Here is a 6,531-nt window from a genome sequence, read left to right as displayed (position 1 = left end):
CCTTCTTTGACTTTGTTACTGCTCCATTTTTATTGGTTTTTCCAATAGGTGGATGCTTCCTGAGACGAGGGGAGTTGTGATGAGAAGTATCAGGTTTCTCCAGACCTGGTATTTCCTTCCATCACTGCTGACAGCAACATCTAGATTTTCTAATTCCTCAATTCTTTTCTCCAGAGACATCTGCGTATTTGTCTTTATCTTCAGACTTAAGCCCGCCCTACTCTGGGACCAGGTCTGCGTAGGGATTATGTTAGAGACTCCCACACTCTAATGCATTTAGCTCAGAGTCTAACTCCATTCCTACTGCTGGACGCTGTGTTATTCTCCTCTATCATTTGCCTAATCTTCACTCTTACTTGGATCACTGACCATCTGACCATCGTCTTCCCACTTTGTCTCCTCCTGTACATGCCTTCCATGATGACTATATGGCGATTTGTTATTGCCTTCAGCAAGTGTACTACCTCCTCCAATACAGTGTCAGATCCTTGCCTGGTACCAGTTCTTTCCTTGTACTGATGGTCCAGCACTGATAACTGGGCAATTGCAAGCATGAGCACTGTTACACATGGCTTATCAAACACTCCTGTGTGAGCTTCAGCGTCTAAACACTAAGGCATCATATAGCCTTCTTGTGTATACTACCGAGACCTGAACAATCCCAAATACCTCACTTCTCCTTGACTTGATGGTCAAAACCTGGGTTCTAGAATCAAATCACTAGGTTGAAAGTCAATCTCTATCACTTATTAGCAATGCAAAGTTGGGAAAGTTACCCTACTAATGTGTACCTCAGCTTCCTAATCAGCAGAATAAGCACAATAATTGGTTAGTTCATAAAGTTATTGTGAGAAGTCAAATAAGTTTTACACTTAAAGATCTTACAACAGTGTTTGATTATAGACAAAGAATAAGTAAATCATAGCTATCTCTTATTATAAATAGCATTTTATTCTTGCAAAGATATCATCAAGAATCATAAGAGGAAAAAAAGAGATGAAATGAAAGGAGGAGAATTATTTAGAGAAGGGATCAGAGCCCAGAGGAAAGGGGGTGTAAGAGAGGGTAATAGGGAGGGAAGATATGAGGAAAGCATGTTATATGCATTTATGGAAATGTCACAAAGGAACCCATTAGTTTGAACAATTAATTTGTGTTAATTATTACAATTAAAAGAAAGAATATTAGAGTTAAAATACTATGGAGTTCTTATTAATGCTTGGTTATGAACCATAAAAAGCTCTAAAAAACCCGTAGGTCTCAATTTAATATAGCAACCTGTCAACCTATGAACAAGTCCCACTATTGCTTGGAATAATTCCTTGGAAGAAACTCACTATAATATTACTTAATTTATACTTTTTAACTTTTTTGAAAATATACCTACCAAACATTCATATCATTCAGATAAACTTTGAGATCATTTGTGGTTCAATCTCTACATAAAATATCATCAAAAAAAAAAAAAAAAAAAAACCTACATGTACCCTGCAAAGTTTGAAGAACAGTGTAATCTGTGGTTATCTACTTTGGAGCTATCATTTGAAACCATTTTAAGTCAGCTTGTGAATGGTAAATAAGAAACTTTGAGTTTTTATAATGTCTCTTTACTTGGTTATTATTTGCTAAAATTCTAGTCTTCCTGACCTCCTTTTGTTTAATCCCAAATAAAATTATTTATCAATTATTAAACATTTATTAAGACACTGATGTTTGTTGTCATATTGTCTAAAATAAAAATGAAGTTTGTGACTCTATCAGCAGGTTAATTATACATATTTTTGACAGTCACATAACTCAAAGAGAAAATAGTTGGAATAGATTTCTCACAGTGAATAAAATGTTTTGAATAATACACAGGAAAGAACTTTGTAACCACAAACATTCTACTTAAATGGACATTTCATCTGATATTGGTCTTATATCCTGTCCTTCCTTTCACATAACCTACACTACAACCACAGGATTTCTGGCTGTTCTTAGATTTTGCCGTGCCATTTCGAATAGCTCTCCTCTCAATAGAGAATTCCCTGCTCCCTTCATCCTGGCTCTAAGAGAAAGCACAAATGTTCTTTATTTGATTCCTCTCAAAGAAGTAGTTGCTTCCTTTTTTAATTCATTCAACTCACTAGTTTAACATTCAGTGAATTCTTACTATTTATTTTAGGGTGAAAATCATTCTTTTTGCTTTCCTCATGTCCTCACATTAGCTACAAAACAGTCTTCTATTGATCTACCCTCTCGCTGGTGCCTTCTTCGAGAAAGAGGATTGATTTAAGTGCTTAGTGACACAGAGCCTTTCAGTCACATTAACCTCAGAATGAAGCCCTTGTGTTAAAGGCAAGGAAGTTGTCACCATATTTTCAGCTGCAAGGAAACTTGAGGCAGACTGACATCCTCCCATGGGGTGGTTGTGTATCTCTGTAGAGACCTAATTGTGCCTATCTGTGGATCCCAAAGTCAACCAAGATTTCAGTGGAGGGACAGGCAGGAAGTTCATTTTGCTTTTGAGGTCAAGTCACATTCGACAATCCATCTTTACTATTAATGGTAACATTATCCCCAACTGGCTCTTCTATTTCTTAATTGGTTAAGAAATATAGAAATAGAAATAGCCTATAGAAACAGAGAAATGTGATTAATCAGGGTTCTCTCAAAAATCCTCAGTGTATTGTGAACAAAATATTCTACTAAAGTGAATCAGAAGTGAGCCTTATATTCAAAGAACTCAGTCCTGTGGTGCTTCCATAGTAATTTACACCTATCTCCACACTATAATTCAACCAATGGATTATCATTTTTGTTTAGTTTCTACCCTCTTCATAGACTGTAAACAGCGTTAGGCAGGAGTGGAATCTTTTTCAACTGTAAAACCTCAGCATCTAGCAAAGTAGTAGGTGGTAGTAGGGGGTCATAAATCATTTACAGAAAAAGCAACTTGCATGCATGTTTATCGTGATTGACTCAAACTAAGGCCTCAGGTTAAAGCACAACCTCTGTAACTTGAATTTGAACCTGTGAGTTGATTTCTAGCACAGAACTTTCAGTTCCAAATTCTCAAGTTCAGCACCAACTTCTTTTCTATAAAACAGTCATGTTTTCTTTCTCACTTGTCATTTTTACTTTCTGGGTGGGGTGGTGAGGTCCTTCCTGTTCCTGCCTAAAATAGAACTTTCCAAATGAGTCTGTTCTACAAATGTATTTGGCTTCCTACCCCACTTACTCAGGGTAGGGAAAGATGGGCACATAAAGACTGAGTGGATTGAAAGAGTCACGAAGTGCGTACACATCACCTAAGAATCTTGCTAAAATGCAGATACTTATTGAGTGTATGAAGCCTGAGAAGCTATATTACCACCAAGCTCCCAAGATTCCCTACCACTGATTTGAGGAGCAAGGAAGTAGATGATCTATTTCACAAACACAATCATTCCTTCCTTCAACATTGAATTTAATTCTAATATATGCCAGGCACTGGGCTATGATATTAAAGAGGAATTTAACATAATCCTTAAGAAACCCACAGACTTATGTGGTAACAAACACAATTTTCTCTGATATGCAGATACTAATTCACAAAGGGGGCACTAAGGAAGAATACAGTTACTTTATATTAGGTAGAGGGGAGTGAAGAGAGGGGAGGGGATAAGGGAATAAGAAAAATAGTAAAATGAATCAGAAGTTATTACCTTATGTACATATATAACTATACAACTGGTGAGAGTCTACATCATGTATAACCAGAAAAATGAGAAATTATACTCCATTATATATAATGTATCAAAGTGCATTCTACTGTCATGTATAACTAAAACAAATTTTTAAAATTTTTTAAAAAATAAATAAATGCAATGACTATCATGAGACTAAGAAGACAAACTGTAGATTGGAAGGAAATATTTGCGAAGGCATTTCTGATAAAGAATTATTATCCAAACTATAGAAGAACTCTTAAAATTCATCAAGAAAATAAATAATCCAATTTAAAAATGGGCAAAAGATCCCAACAAACACCTCACCAAAAAGATACAAAGAGATACTACTAAACACTTATTAGAATAGCAAAATTCCAGGACACTGACAACAGCAAACACTGGCTAGAATGTGAAGCAATAGGAACTTTCATTCATTGCTGATGGGGATGCAAAACAGTAGAGTCACTTTGGAAGCCAGTTTGGCATTTTCTTAGCAAAATTGAACAGACTCTCACCATTATTATCTAACAATCACCCTCTTTGGTAATTATCCAAATGAGTTGAAAACGATCACACAAAATAAGAATGTTTATAGGAAGTTCATAATTTAAAAAAGTTTACAACCAACCAAGATGTTCCTTAGTAGGTGAAAGAATAAACTGTGGTACAGTGAAACAATGGAATATTATTCAGCACTTAAGAGAAATGAGCTATCAAACATGGGAAGACATGGAGGAAATTTATATGCATGTTACTACATGAAAGAAACCATTCTGGAAAGGCTACCTGGGATATGATTCCAGATACATTACATTCTGGAAAAGGCAAAACTATAAAGCAATAGAGATTACCAGTTACCAGGAGTTACAAGGAAAGGAGGGGTGAATAGATGGAGCTCAGAAATTATAAAATTATAAAATCATCCTGCATGTCACCATAATTGTATGTACAGGTCATTATACATGTCAAAATGCAAACAAGTTCAGCACCAAGAGTAAAGGGTAAGGCAAACTAGGGACTTTGGTTTATAATGATATCTCAGTATTTGTTCAGTTTTAACAAATATACCACTGCAGTGAAAGGGAAGGATATTAATGAGAGGGGAGACTGTGCATGTTATTCTGCATAGTTTTGATGAAACTAAAACTGCTCTTTAAGTCTCAATCAGTCTCTCTTTCTCTCTCTTTCATCCCTTCTGGACTAGACAATCTTGGTTGGTGCACAAAACTGATTAAGTAAATGATATAACAAACTTAGCCTCTACTTCATATTTCCTCAAATTGTAGACTTTGGAAACCTTATCAGAAGTACCCATGGCATCTCTTAAGGATAAAGATTATACAGTCATATCCTAGGCCTCCCAAATCAGAATTTCTTAGTGCCAGGAGTTGGTGACCTATAGGTTGAAAAGTCCTTCAGGTTGTTTGATGTGCATGAGATTAAAGAATCACTTCCATTTTGTGTCCACATATTCTTGTTACAAAAACAAATGTCAAATTGATTTCAAGTAAGTTTAAATTTAATAACTTTACTTTCTTATTGAGAACAATCAGCAAGTTTAAAATTCATGGAAAATCATTAAGTTATATATCACATATAAATTAATGAAATAATCATGGAATAATACTGAAATAGATTTATTACATATGTCTCTCTGATACCATTTATTAAGAAGGAATAAAAGCATAAATGAATTATGATTTTGACCATCATGGTACCAATATAAAAATAAATCATTGATGGAGGTGAAATCACTCCTAACATTATCTTTATTATAAGACATATTATGGATATTCTAAACACAGTAAGAAAAATATACTTCTTCTTAAATTGGGGGGAATTTATGAAAGAACCGTTCAATTCTGTGTGTTTATCTGATAAGAAGGCAGCTGCATGCATCCTCCCATGCTTCCTGTTTCTATTTTAAGATCACAACAAGCATCTATTCTAATGTCTTTTTTACATAAATTGCTCACAAATGGGGCTTGGCGAAAAGAGCCTACCGAGAATTGGTTGCTTAGAATTCTGGATGTCATGTTATTGTACTGGCTAAGTAACGGTGACTCAAAACCCAAATCCACAGAACTAAAATTAACAGGAGTGTTACATCAGAAAAGTTTTATCATAAAACCTCATTTTTGTCTTTGTGTGTGTGTTCCCTACTTACACTCGCACTATCGTTTTATATAAATTGTTTTCTTTAATAACTCACTCTAGTATTGGGCACTTCATAAGCAAACTGAAAATGGAAAGCCACTTTTATCAACTTCTGTTGCACTCTTTCTGTAAGTCACCTACCCCTCTGTACACTAAGCCACACACACACGCACGCACACACACACGTGCACGCACACACACAGACCACATTCATTTGCTCAGCAGCTCACCTATTTGTTCAAGTGGATCCTAATGGTTTTCCATCCACTTTGTACCAGGACTACTGCATTATTTAGAAGCAGCACCCAAGAACACTAGCCTCAAACTGTTGAATCAAGTCGCAGGCTACTGCTTAAATAATTAGACTCAAGTACTCTGGAAATTCTGAAATATGAAATCATCTCTTGCTTTCCTCTTAATTGGCTGCAGTTTCAGTATCTTTAATGAATGATTGTCAAACTGTACTGCTTCATAGCATATGATTTGCCCTGATTCCTTTATAAGAACAGCCAAGTTACAGATGTTAATGAAAGTATGTCAACCTCTACTGACCAAGCTGTTACTCTGAACTCTTCCATTCCATTACTTGTCCTTTTATTGCTATCAGGTCAAGCATGATGCCATTAAAAGTTCATTCTGCACTTGCCTGATAATACCTGTTCTCATTGCTTTTTAGGTC

Source organism: Sciurus carolinensis, chromosome 9 (assembly GCF_902686445.1).
Source record: "Sciurus carolinensis chromosome 9, mSciCar1.2, whole genome shotgun sequence".
In the NCBI taxonomy this organism is placed as follows: domain Eukaryota; kingdom Metazoa; phylum Chordata; class Mammalia; order Rodentia; family Sciuridae; genus Sciurus; species Sciurus carolinensis.
This window is presented reverse-complemented; position numbering follows the sequence as displayed.